This window comes from Gorilla gorilla, chromosome 5 (assembly GCF_029281585.2).
Source record: "Gorilla gorilla gorilla isolate KB3781 chromosome 5, NHGRI_mGorGor1-v2.1_pri, whole genome shotgun sequence".
NCBI classification, from domain to species: Eukaryota; Metazoa; Chordata; class Mammalia; order Primates; family Hominidae; genus Gorilla; species Gorilla gorilla.
This window is the reverse complement of record NC_073229.2, coordinates 99,432,232-99,446,632: the sequence shown is the minus strand read 5'-3', so window position 1 is coordinate 99,446,632 and position 14,401 is coordinate 99,432,232. Positions and strand designations below refer to the sequence as shown.

At 38.5% G+C, this 14,401-nt stretch overlaps 1 protein-coding gene and 1 pseudogene across 1 annotated transcript in view; both read left to right on the top strand.

Moving 5' to 3' along the window:
- The window catches only part of FILIP1 (filamin A interacting protein 1), a 137,212-nt gene that overhangs the window by 99,748 nt on the left and 23,063 nt on the right, over window positions 1-14,401 (top strand). The window lies entirely within an intron of this gene.
- Window positions 2,570-13,434, top strand: LOC134758660 (high mobility group protein B1-like; annotated as a pseudogene).

Here is a 14,401-nt window from a genome sequence, read left to right as displayed (position 1 = left end):
CACATGGGAGACCCTCATACTGTGAATTCAGGGACTGAAAAACCTACCTGCTTCTAATATCCTCCCTGCTTCCCCCAGGGAATCCTTCCATTTAACTTATTTTCTAAGGGAGAGAATTTCCTGTGGCAATATGCATTTCCTAAATATAGCATCCCATAATTAGGTGTGATGAACCTGGGCAACACATTCCTTAAGAATGGGATACGGAAGGCCTCTTTGAGTTGGGGAGAGAAGGTGAAGGGGCCACCTGGAAGGGAGAGCCCAAGGTCACACATTTAAGTGACAAACTTGTATGGTTCATGGCTTTTCCTGTTCCTAGTGAAAATTATTAGGTAAATTCATTCACCTGGCTGATTATACACATTATCAAAAAGAAAGAACAGTACCTGCTTTTTCTTGTTTTAAAAGTATTTCATCTGACCAATCTGAGCGGGTGTTTGAAAAGTACTTTGAAACATAGAAAATTGTTGTCCTCTTTGGGGAGAGGACATAAGAACAGAAACCTTAAGGTTGAGAAAGAAGAGCCCATGAGACTACTGTGAACTGCTGTCTTGGTTCATTCAGGCTGCTATAACAAAGTACCATAGGCTGGGTGGCTGATAAACAACAAATTTTTTTTTCTCACAGCTCTGGAGGCTGGGAGTTCGAGATCAGGGTGCCAGCACAGTCAAGTTCTGGTGAGGGTCCTCTTCCTGGTTGCAGACTTCTGTCTTTTCCTTATATCCTCATGTGTGAGAGCCCTCTGGGATCCCTTTTCTAAAGGTAGTAATCCCATTCATGAGGGTTCCACCCTTCTGACCTAATCACCAATCAAAGGCCACAACTCCTAATACCAGCACATGGGGGGTTAGGGTTTTAATATACAAATTTTGGAATGTGAGAGGATATAAACCTTCAATTCGCTGCAGTCGTGCAGGTTGTAGCTTACAAGGGTGCCTGACCAGTGAAGGAATGGGAGCTGAAATAGAGTCGCAGCATGGCACTGATTCCATAGAAAGGAAGGAGATCTTCCCAGTTCTGACAAATGTGCCACATGGGTTATACGCCTGACAACAGGAGAAGGGTATTGGGAAGGCCGACAACTGCAAAAGCCCTGAAAAACTACTTCCTCCATCCATGTCCCCATCCTTGGGTGTCCCTGAGTAGCCTATATTTAAAGGATAAATGGCATTTAACATAGCCTTGCAATATATATATTTTTATTCCTGTCCCCTAATACACTGACAACGGGGAGGAGACATTCTGCCCATCTTTGTTGAATTATTGAGTTAATTAATGAATCATGGTTATATTCTATATGAGTCAGGGAGCTTCATACTAGAGTGTGTAATCAGAGAGTTCCCTCTCAGTGAATCTCAAATATGGGCCTCCTGGATGGTCAGCAAATTATCAGAAAATACCAGCCATTTCTGTGGCTCATATGAGCAAACAACTAACAATTCCCTAGACTTTAATTTTTATTGTGACTAAGTGGTATTTACTAGTTACGTATTGAGCAATTTTTTTTACAACATATATAGCATTTATAAATTTAAATTAGCATGTTACCAGATTTTCTTGAAGACTAAATCAGTGTTTTACAATATAGTCTAGCTGCCACCTAGTTTGCAAATACCTACAAGTTTCTGCTTACCTGGTAGTAAGAAATGTAATCATCTCCAAGACGTATAATTTGTTATTAGTCATGAACTTTTCATGGTTTTCAGTTCTTGCCATCTATGGGTTTTAAAGGTAAATTACTATGGATTAAACTTCACAATCAGTTTAGTTTGTTGTGGGTTGTTGGGCTAACCCACAGAGAGTCCATAATGCAGGTCCTTAGTTTATAATTTTCAACAACTAGTTCCAAGGCCTATCATCAATATTCCTATTCTAGAGCAGAATTATACATAACCCCCTCAAAATCTGATGAAAAATAAAACTTCATTTATGATAATTTGCCTGAGCTTTGTATGTTTGCCATTTAAATTACTTGAATTATACTAGCAAAGTAAATGTAATTAAATTACTGGATTTTTAAAAAATTTATAGGATGTATAATAGTTTTATAGCTTAAAATCATAAATATAACTACAGGATCTTCTCTTATGAAGAAAAAGCAGTTCACAAAAGCTGCTGGCAACAGGTCTACAGATTTTTTCTCTTCTCTTTCAATTTTTTTTATCACCAAGTTCTTTTTTAGAGTGGGACTATGTGAAATAGGCCTTCCTGCACTGGGCTAGGGTCAAAAATTTGAGATCACAGGCTCCAAAACGTTGCTGGTCTTTATAAGACAAGAGGAGAAAAAAAGTGTACGAGGGCTTTTGTAAACTCATCTTCACTACTAAGAAATACAAAATAAAAACAAAGCTCAAAAGTTTTTGTCCTATTGGGAAGGATTCACCATTTCTCTCTTTATAAAAAATGATTCTCTGGCACTCAGAAATCAGAGCTGGAACTAGGGTGAGGCAAGTGAGGCTCTCACCTTGGGTGCAAAATTTAAGGTGATGCCAAAAAACTCAGTAATCAAGATATACTATATTTTAATGAACTATTTAAAAAGTATCAAAATTAATGCAAAAAATCCACGATGAAGAAAATATCAAAATTTCAAGTGAAGACGGGCTCTGACTCTGCAGTTGTACAACCCAACCCTCATCCACTTCTCTCTCATCCCAGCCCTGCACAGTATATTAGGGCCATTAGATTAATTCTGGATAACTATAATAATAATCACCATATTGAGGAACTGAAGTAATTTATTCAGAAGTAACATTCTATAATTGGATCATTGGTAACACAAAGGATATGCTTGAGGTCATGGATACCTCATGTACCCTGATGTGATTACTACACATTGTATGACTGCATCAGAATATCCCATATACCCCATAAGTGTATATACCTACTATGTACCCACAAAAATTAAAGATTAAAAATTTAAAAAATTAAAAAGTAATGCCCTTTCTGAGTTATTTGGTCAAATCATGCCCTATTATTTTAACAAGGTGCTTAGCTCTATACTGTACTCTAGTTGGGAAAAAACACATTGTGACTAAAGACTTCAAACTACATGCAAGCTTGACTCTTTTGAGGTTCATTCATCTTTAATTACTATCATGCCCTTATGAGTTTTAACCTGCCCTCTGTCTTGGAAGACAGAGAGGCGTACACAAGGGGAGAGTTGAAGAAAAGCAAAAATAGTGTTCTGAGAAGGAAATTAACATGGTCTGGCTAAGAAACAAGCTTAGGATGACTTTTTGGTGACATTTGTGTTGCAAAATGGGGTCCGATGGATTAAGATGAGGACAAGTGACAAAATCTTAAGGAGTCAAAGAGATAACTGATGCTCTGGAGCTAATGCTGATAAATTTGGAAATGTGGTTGAAAAGTGGGAGTGTCAAGAATGTTGGGCAAAAGGAGCCCTGAAATCTTACGCCACTTTATTCCAAGAAAGAGAGGTAAGAATGAATATAGGCAGATGTCCCCTTAAATATTTAGGAGCACAGATTGACAAGTGTTCCAAGGATGGTGGTTATCACAAGAATGGATAATTAGGATAAGCTTTAAAAAAATTCTCACTTTCCATTTCCTTCTCCCAAACAGTTTGTCCTTAGACCATAAGAAGAAAGATAAATTAACAAGTATCTGTGGAATAGGACAGAGTGAGAATACTTTCTCTGGCATAAGTTTGACTAAGTATCAAATGGATTCCAATAAGGAAGAAAAGTAAAAGTCTAACAAACTAAATTATATAAACATGGAAGGGAATAAGAGAATCACCCACAGTCACAGACAGATGTGAAAGTTCCATGGCACTGTGAGGAAAGTAAAAATACAACCAAAGGCCAAGGGAGCTGAGACTGGAGGTGAGGGGGGGGCTAAATATTACGAAGGAGATTTTTTAAAAAAACGTTATTATTATTAGCTGGGCACAGTGGCTCATGCCTGTAATCCCAGTACTTTGGGAGGCTGAGGTGGGTGGCTCACTTGAGGCCAGGAGTTTGAGAACAGCCTGGCAAACATGTGAAACCCCATCTCTACTAAAAATACAAAAATTAGCCAGGCGTGGTGGCGCATGCCTGTAATCCCAGCTACTCAGGAGGCTGAGGCAGGAGAATGGCTTGAACCCAGGAGGCAGAAGTTGCAGTGAGATCATGTCACTGCACTCCAGCCTGGGTGACAGAGTGAGACTCCGTCTCAAAAGAAACAGAAAAACAAACAAACAAAAACATTATTACAGAAAATTTCAAACATTTACAAAAGTAAAGAGAACAGTATAATGAACACCCATGTACCCATCAATAATCTTCAACAATTAATTAACTTATGACCAGTCTGGTTTCATCTATTTTTCACCCCCCTGAATTATTTTAATATAAATTTCAGATACATAATTTCATTCACAAATATTTCAATATGTACTTCTAAAAAATAAGGACTCTTAAAAATAAAGGACTCTTGCCATAATCCATTATCTAACCTAAAACTTAATAATTATTTCTCAACAATATAATTTTTCCAATTATCTCATTTAAAAAAGCAGTTTGAATAAGAATCCAAAAGGTTACAATTGGTTGATATGTCTTCTAAATTTTAAAAAAATCCATAGGTTCCCCTTTCTGCTCCCATTTTATCTTGCAGTTTACTGATTGAAGAAACTAGTTTGTTTATCCTATGTAGTTGCCTACATTTTGGATTTTTCTGATTGCATCATCATGAGGTCATTTAGCAGTTCCTTGCTCCTATCTTTCCTTTAAACTAGTAATTAGTAGTTATAGGAGCTTGATTTGATTCAGGTTCAGGGTTTTTTTGTTAAGAGAATCTTTCATGGGTGGAGGTTTGTATATAATGTCTGGCTGTCTCTTTTTGAGAAACACTGATAAGCATTACCTACATCCATTATTTCAAAATGGTGGTATTCTATAGTTACCTCTTTATTTATCAATAGTAGCGTGTTTTCATTTATTAATTTATAAAGAATAAGGAAAAACAAAGTTTTAAATTAAGAAGAAACGTTAATATATATCTCTTAATATTTATATAGGAAAAACAAACTGTTTCTTAAATATATATGAGGGAGATCTGGAGAGTGTTTTGAAAGTCTCTGTGCATTGACCTGTCTTTTTATTTTATATTTATATATATGCATATATACTTATATATATATATTCACACACAAAAAAACCTTAAAATACTGATCCTGCCCTACCTGCTTCCTGTGTTCACTTTCCTGTTTCTCCTTCCTTTTACAAGCAGAGTGACATGATCTGATTTACCCTCTTTTAGGATCATTCCGGCTTTTGGGAAGAGAACAGACTGTGGGTGGACAGGAGTGGAAGTTGGGAGTCAGATTAGGTGGCTCTTGCAATAATCCAGATAAGAGATGATGGTGGCTTGGGCCAGGAGGATAGCAATGGAGGAAGTGAGAAGTAACTGGATTCAGGATATATTTTGAAAGCAGAGTTGACAAGATTTGCTGATGAATTGAATGCAGGGATGTTACTCAAGATGGCTCTAAATTTCAGTCCTAAGCATCTGGAAGAAGCGGTTATAGGTGACTGATTTGAGGAAGATGTGGTTGGAACAGATTCATGGGGAAGATTGGGAGCTCAGAAGAGATAAAGAATGAACAGCTCAGTGGGCTCACAGTTAATTGAATGACAATGTCCACGCTACTGAATGGATTGATGTCAGCAGGAGGGAGATCTGGAGAGTGCTTTGAAAGGCTCTGTGCATTGACCTGTCTATTTAATTAATAATTGGGGTCATCTTGCCATTGACAAAATGCTAGGTATAAGCTGTTATTCTGGGTGACAAAATAGAGTCCAAGGGGCATCTTGACAATTCTAAGATAAACTGAATCAAGCAAGATGAAGTAAACCTAAACAGAGTCTGGCAAACCTGAGCTGTCCAGGCAATATCCATTTGAGCAATAGCATTGTTATGAAAGCACAGTGTTTGTGCAAATAGATCTGATTCAAAATCCCAACCTGCCTCTTCTTAGTCATGTTCTCTTAAGTTAAATAATAATTTACCTTATTTATAAAATGGTATAGTATTGCCTTGCTCAAAGGGAATGAAAATTAAATGAAATAATAAAGCTCTCACCCTACCTAGGAGACCTTTCCTTTTATTTCATATGTTGTCAAAATTAGGTATTAGCAAATATTGGAGTTGGGGTGGGCTTTATTTAAACTTTATTTTATTTTATAGTTTTTGGGGAACAGGTGGTTTTTTTGTTCAGGGATATGTTCTTTAGGGATAGCTCTTTAGTGGTGATTTCTGAGATTTTGGTGCACCCATCATCCGAGCAGTGTACGCTGAACTCAATGTGTAGTCTTTTATCTTTTACCCCTCTACCCCACTTCCCTGAGTCCCCAAAGTCCATTGTATCATTCTTATGCCTTTGCGGCCTCATAGCTTAGATCTCACTTATAAGTGAGAACATGTGATATTTGGTTTTCTATTCCTGAATTACTTCACTTAGAATAATGGTCTCCAACTCCATCCAAGTTGCTGTGAATGCCATTATTTTGTTCCTTTTTATGGCTGAGTAGTATTTCATGATGTGTGTCTGTGTGTGTGTGTGTGTGTGTGTATGTGTGTGTGTGTATCATCTATCTATCTATCTATCTGTCTATCTATCTATCTATCTATCTATCTATCTATCTATCTATCTATCTATCTATCATCTGTCTATCTATATCTCACCTTTTCTTTATCCACTCGTTGGTTGATGGGCATTCAGGCTGGTTTCATATTTTTGCAGTTGCGAGTTACACTGCTAAAATATGCATGTGCAAGTGTCTTTTTCATATAGTGACTTCTTTTCCCCTGGGTAGATACCCAATAGTGGAATTGCTGGATCAAATGGTGGTTCTACTTTTAGTTCTTTAAGGAAGCTTCATAATGTTTTCCATAGTGGTTGTAGTAGTTTACATTCCCACCAGCAGTGTAAAAAAGTGTTTACACATGATGTGATCCCTTTTCACTACATCCATGCCAACATCTATTATTTTTTTATTTTTTAATTAGGGTAATTCTTGCAGGAGCAAGATGGTATCTCATTGTGGTTGTGATTTTGCATTTTCCTGATAAGTAGTGGTGTTGAGCATTTTTTCCAAATGTTTGTTGGCTGTTTGTATATCTTCTTTTGAGAATTGTCTATTCATGTCCTTTGCCCACTTTTTGATGGGATTATTTGTTTTTTCTTGCTGATTTACATTCCTTATAAATTCTGGATATTAGTCCTTTGTCAGATACATAGTTTGCAAATATTTTCTCCCACTCTGTGGGCTGTCTGTTTACTCTGCTGTTTTGTTTTGTTTTTTGAGACAGAGTCTCGCTCTGTCTCCCAGGCTGGAGTGCAGTGGCGCAATCTCGGCTTACTGCAGCCTCCACCTCCCAGATTCAAGCAATTCTCCTGCCTCAGCCTCCCAAGTAGCTGGGGCTACAGGTGTGCGCCACCACACCCAGATAATTTTTGTATTTTTAGTAGAGATAGGGCTTCACCGTATTGCCCAGGCTGGTCTCGAACTCCTGACCTCAGTTGATCCACCTGCCTTGGCCTCGGCCTCCCAAAGTACTGGGATTATAGGCATGCACCACCGTGCCCAGTCTGATTACTTCTTTTGCTGTACAGAAGCTTTTTAGTTTAGTTATGTTCCATCTATTTATTTTTGTTTTTGTTGCATTTGCTTTTGGGTTCTTGATTATAAACTCTTTGCCTAAGCCAATGTCTAGAAGAGTTTTTCCAATGTTATCTTCTAGAGATTTTATGGTTTCAGGTCTTACATTTAAGTCTTTGATCCATCTTGAGTTGATTTTTGTATAAGGTGAGATGAGGATCCAGTTTCATTCTTCTACATGCGGCTTGCCAATTATCCCAGCACCGTCTGTTGAATAGGGTATCCTTTCCCCACTTTATGTTTTTGTTCGCCTTGTCGAAGATCAGTTGGCTGTAAGTACTTGGCTTTATTTCCGGGTTCTCTATTCTGTTCCATTGGTCTACATGCTTATTTTTATACCAGTACCATGCTGTTTTGGTGAATATGGCCTTCTAGCATAGTTTGAAATCAGGTAATTGATGCCTCCAGATTTGTTTTTTTCACTTAGTGTTGCTTTGGCTATGTGGGCTCTTTTTTGGTTCCATATAAATTTTAGGATTGTTTTTTCTAGTTCTGTGAAGAATGATGATGATATTTTGATGGGAATTGCATTGAATCTGTAGAGTGCCTTTGGCAGTATGGTTATTTTCACAATATTGATTCTACCCATCCCTGAGCATGGGATGTGCTTCCATTTGTTTGTATCATCTGTGATTTCTTTCAGCAGTGTTTTGTAGTTTTCCTTGTAGAGATCTTTTACCTCCTTGGTTAGGTATATTTCTTTCCTTTTTTTTTTTTTTTTTTTTGGTTAGGTATATTTCTAAGTGCTTTATTTTATTTTTATTTTTTTGCAGCTGTTGTAAAAGGGATTGAGTTCTTGATTTGATTCTCAGTTTGGTCATTGTTGGTGTATAGCAGTGCTACTGATTTGTGTATAGTGATTTTGTATCCTGAGACTTTACTGAATTCATTAATCAGATCTAGAAGCTTTCTGGATGAGTCTTAAGGATTTTCTAGGTATAGGATCATATCACTGGCAAACATTGACAGTTTGACTTCCTGTATTAGTCCATTTTCACACTGCTACAAAGACACCACCTAAGACTGAGTGATTTATAAATAAAAGAGGTTTAATTTACTCACAGTTCTGCAGGCCTGGGAAGGCCTCAGGAAACTTACAATCATGGTGAAAGGCAAAAGAGAAGTTAAGTACCTTCTTCACAAGGCAGCAGGAAAGAGAGTGCAGAGGAAACTGCCACTTTTAAAACCATCAGGCCTCATGAAAACTCCCTCACTATTATGAGAACAGCCTGGGGGGAACCACCCCTATCCAATCACCTACCAACAGGTCCGTCTCTTGACATATGGGGATTATAATTTGAGATGAGATTTGGGTGGGGACACAGAGCCAAACCATGTCACTTCCTTTCTACCAGTTTGCGTGCTCCTTATTTCTTTTTCTTGACTGATTGCTCTGGCAGGGTGGGCTTTTAAGAGCCTCTTGAAATAATATTAGGACTAGAGATTGTCTAGGACCTGAAACATTACCTCGCCAGAAAAAGTTTTCTTGTCAGCCCCTCTAACACCACCTGAAATGTCAGCTCCCTTCTCTTTACCTTCCCCACCTGTGCTTCCACCTCTTTCTGCCTTAAGATTAATAACCAATTTTATGTTTTCTATCATATTTTAAGTCACTCGCTAGTAATATTTGTTTACAATCTTTCTCCCTTTATCTGACATCTCGGAACACTTTCCAGGGTTTTAATTTTTTTCTGGTTTTTAATTGAGATATAATTTACATACAGTAAAATTCACCAATTTTAATTATATAATTTGATGAATCTTGACAAATGTATGCACCATCAACAATCATAGAACATTTGGGAATATAAAGTTGAGCTATTAAATTCTAAATTCACATTTGGAGCTCAGAATGGAACTACTATGCCACTCATTTACCTGGGTTTTTAATCCAATTGCCATTATTTAATTAAATGTAAAAAAAAATCACATTAATAAAGAGTTTTCTAAATGGCAAAAAATAAAAATAAAAAAGGAAAAACTTCTGGGCCCACACTTTTAAAGTCTTCTAGTTGAAAATAATTAAATTTCTGAACATGCTGATACGTGATCAATTTGCAAGTTAAAAAGTATAATTTTGGCTGGCCATAGTGGCTCATGCTTGTAATCCCAGCACTTTGGGAGGCCGAGGTGGGTGGATCATCTGAGGTCAGGAGTTTTAGACCAGCCTGGCCGAGATGGTAAAACCCCGTCTCTACTGAAAATACAAAAATTAGCCAGGTGTGGTAGCACATGCCTGTAGTCCCAGCTACTCAGGAGGCTGAGGTGGGAGAATCATTTTAACCCGGGAGGCTGAGGTTACAGTGAGCCAAGATGGCACCACTGCACTTTTGAGACTCTGTCTCAAAAAAAAGTATAATTTTATTCAGTATGAAATAAGAAATTAAGAATGCATTTAAGAATAGTTATTAAGAAAGGCAATAACAACTTAAAATATCTATTAATTCATTTCCTTGTCTTTGTTCTCTAAAGAGGACTAAATGCTTGCAGGAAATTTAAAATTTGCCAAGAAAAAGTTTGATTTTAGGATACTTAGGGCTCTACCTGTGACTGCTGATGGGAATCAGGGTACTAATTTATTTTTTTAGTCTTAGTCTTCTGGTTTGTTTCCTTTTCATGCTAATGTATTTAGAATCAAGGCATAGTTGAAGAATGGGAAGGTGAGCGGAGAAGAGAATGGAGAGGAGGTGGTAAGACTAGTTGGCACAAGCAAAACTTAAATCTCTTATTCTCCTTCTTAAATAGCATAATTACACGGAAATGGTGCCCAGTAATGTAGAGCAAATTAATTGTTTGAAGTGCAAAATGAAATTGTAACTATTAGGAAATTGTTGAAAAAAAAGAGATGTAATATGCCATAGGCATTATGTTTTGTGAATAGATACATGCTATGTTTCTGAATGCCGAATGCTTGTTTAATGTAAAATGAGGATTTCTAAATATGAGGGAAGAGAAAAAAACATCTGCAAGTGGAATGCTGAATCGACTGGGGAGGTGGATAAAGTGAGACACAAGCCTGTTCCTGCCTTCCCAAAACCCTCTTCGCTGGGTGCTCCTGTGTTTCTCCATGGCTCCCTCTTTCTCTGTATCTGTTTCTCCTCTTCTCTCTCTGCACAGGCCTTCCATAGGTCCTTCTAATTCTTTTTATCTCTCATTTTTGGACATTTCCCAAAGTTTTTTCTCCATCCTATCCTTTTTCTGTCTTTAGATATGTTCTACTTTGGAGATCACATTCATTTCTATGTCTAAGGAAATATCACCTCCATTATGGAAATAAAAATCTAACAATTACTAAGCTTTTTAGCACTGTGAAAATTTCTATGTAGGGTGGGATGGCTGACAAAATGACCACATGTTTCCCTCTGATTTTCTTTCCTCCTAGGAGTTCCGTCACCTTAATTACCACTGTTCTTCCCAATAGACCCAAGGGTGTACTGCTCCACATTAGATTTTGATCCAACTGTGGGTGAAAATCCCTTTCCTTTAAAAAAAACAAAACAAAACAAAAAAACAAAAAAACTACAACAGTCTGGGCACAATGACTCACAATTGTAATCCCAACACTTTGGGAGGCCAAGATGGGAGGATTGCTTGAGGTCAGGAGTTTGAGACCAGCCTGAACAACATAGTAAGATCCCATCTTGAAGAAGAAGGAGAGGGAGAAGGAGGAAGTAGAAGAGGAAGAGGAGGAGAAGGAGGAGGAGGAAGAAGAACTAAGACAAACTAGTGACACAAAAACCTATGAGAGAAAAAAAGCCTTAATTCAGCCTGTTCTAATACTCCCATAGCTGTTTTATAGGTTAAATAGAGGTTGTTCAGCCTCCAGTGCTACAGGTAGACAGATAGTAAGGGATATCTTGCTCAGCCCATATAGAGAAGGCTCCCTCCCTCATTTGAGGTTTCTCAGTTGAGAGACACATTTCTTTTCTAATAGGCTGACAATTAAAATGGACACATTCTTCAAGGGAGGCCATTGCTCATTAGACAGAGACACTCATCTAATAACCACTATTAATATAAAATTGCTGGCATAATAACAACTGCAATATCTGTTTAACAAAAATGTATACTCACTCAGCATCGTGGAGAACTTTAGTTAATACATCTCTATTTAGGTAATTTCCGGATCTATATTTGTTTTCTTTTTTTCTTTTTTTTGAGATAGGGTCTTGTTCTTTTGCCCGGGATGGAGTGCAGTGATGTGATCTCGGCTCGCTGCAACCTCTGCCTCCCGGGCTCAGGTGATCCTCCCACCTCAGCCTCCTGAGTAGCTGGGATTACAGGCACATGCCACCACACACAGCTAATTTTTGTTTTTTTGCTTTGTTTTGTTTTGTTTTTTTTGTAGAGATGGGGTTTTGCCATGTTGCCCAGGCTGGTCTCTAACTCCCGGACTCAAGCGATTTGCCTGCCTCGGCCTCCCAAAGTGCTGGGATTACAGGCTTGAGCCACCGCTCCCAGCCTACAGATTTATGTTTCTAATTCAAGTTTATATCTTCATTCTTTCTCTTGTTTATCCATTCAGTCAATATTTCTTGAGCACATCCTATGTGTCAGGCATTACGCTAGGGGGCAAACAAGACAAACATGGCAGCTACCCTCATGGAATTTGCATTAACAGAGGTAGGCAGACATTAAAAAAATTGTAAGTTGGGACAGCCATTGCAGTAACTGAGCTCCATAGAGACAGCACCGGGGCAAATGAGAGCCGGACGGGCACTGGGCGACTCTGCCTTGCTGAAGAAAAATAACTAAACATGGGCAATGGAGATCCTAAGAAGCTGAGAGGCAAAATGTCATGATATGCATTCTTTGTGCAAACTTGTCCGGAGGAGGAGCATAAGAAGAAGCACCCAGGTGCTTCAGTCAACTTCTCAGAGTTTTCTTTTCTTTTCTTTTCTTTTTTGAGACAGAGTCTTGCTCTGTTGCCCAGGCTGGAGTGCAGTGGCACAATCTCAGCTCACTGCAATCTCCGCCCCCCGGGTTCACATAATTATCCTGCCTCAGCCTCCGCAGTAGCTGGGACTACAGGCGCCCGCCGCTACGCCCGGCTAATTTTTTTGTGTTTTTAGTAGAGACACGGTTTCACCGTGTTAGCCAGGATGGTCTCGATCTCCTGACCTTGTGATCCGCCAGCCTCGGCCTCCCAAAGTGCTGGGATTACAGGCGTGAGCCACTGGGCCCGGCCTCAGAGTTTTCTAAGAAGTGCTCAGAGAGGTGGAAGACCATGTCTGCTAAAGAGAAAGGAAAATTTGAAGATATGGCAAAGGCGGACAAGGCCCATTATGAAAGAGAAATGAAATCTATAGCCCTCCTAAAGGGGAGACAAAAAAGAAGTTCAAGGACTTCAGTGCACCCAAGAGCTCTCCTTCGGCCTTTTTCATTTTCTGCTCTGAGTATCGTCCAAAAATCAAAGAACATCCTGGCCTGCCCATTGGTGATGCTGGAAGAAACTGGGACAGGTGTGAAATAACACCGTTGCAGATGACAAGCAGCCTTATGAAAAGAAGGCTGCGAAGCTGAAGGAAAAATAAGAAAAGGATATTGCTGCATATCAAGCTAAAGGAAAGCCTGATGCAGCAAAAAAGGGAATTGTCAAGTCTGAAAAAAGCAAGAAAAAGAAGGAAGAGGAGGAAGATGAAGAGGATGAAGAGGAGGAAGAAGGTGAAGAAGATGAAGATGAAGAAGATGACGATGATGAATAAGTTGGTTCTAGCACAGTTTTTTTTCATGTCTATAAAGCATTTAACCTCCCTGTACACAACTCACTCTTTTTAAAGAAAAAAATTGAAATGTAAAGCTGTGTAAGATTTGTTTTTAAACTGTACAGTCTCTTTTTTTTTTGTATAGTTAACACTCTACAGAGTGTGTCTTTAGATAGTCCTGTCCTGGTAGTATTTTCAATAGCCACTAACCTTGCCTGGGACAGTATGGAGGTTGCAAATTGGCATGGATTTAAAGCAGGTTCTTGTTGGTGCACAGCACAAATTAATTATATATGGGGATGGTAGTTTTTTCTTTTTCAGTTGTCTCCGATGCAGCTTATACGAAATAATTGTTGTTCTCTTAACTGAATACCACTCTGTAATTGCAAAGAAAAAAGTTGCAGCTGTTTTGTTGACATTCTGAATGCTTCTAAGTAAATATAACTTTTTTATTAGAAAAAAATATATGTTGATTAAGTGTTATAAAAGAAAACTGGGCCAGGCATGATGACTCACACCTGTAATCCCAGCATTTTGGGAGACTGAGGCAGGAGGATCACTTGACCCCAGCAGTTCAAGACCAGCCTAGGTGACATCGGGGCGACTCTGTCTCTACAAAAAATAAAAATCTTAGCCAGGCATGGTGCTACGTGCCTGTAATCCCAGCCATTTGGGAGGCTGAGGTCGAAGGATAGTTTGAGCACAAAACGTTGAGGCTGCGGTGAACTATAATCATGCCACAGCACTTCAACCTGGGTGACAGAACAAGATCTCGTCTCTAAAAAAAAAAAAAAAACAAGAAAACAAAAAAAAAACTGTAGGATATTGATATTACAGGAGTCTATAAGAAGTTCTGACTTAATTGGGTTTGAAGAAGTGACATTGAAGTGAAATTTGGAGGATGAAAAGCTAGCCAGGAACATTCAGGTGAGTGTGACGTGTGACAGGATGAAAAAAAAAGGAGCAGGGAGGAAATACTAAGCAGAGGACACAGCATTTGCAAGGAATGTTAGATAACGGGAGAGA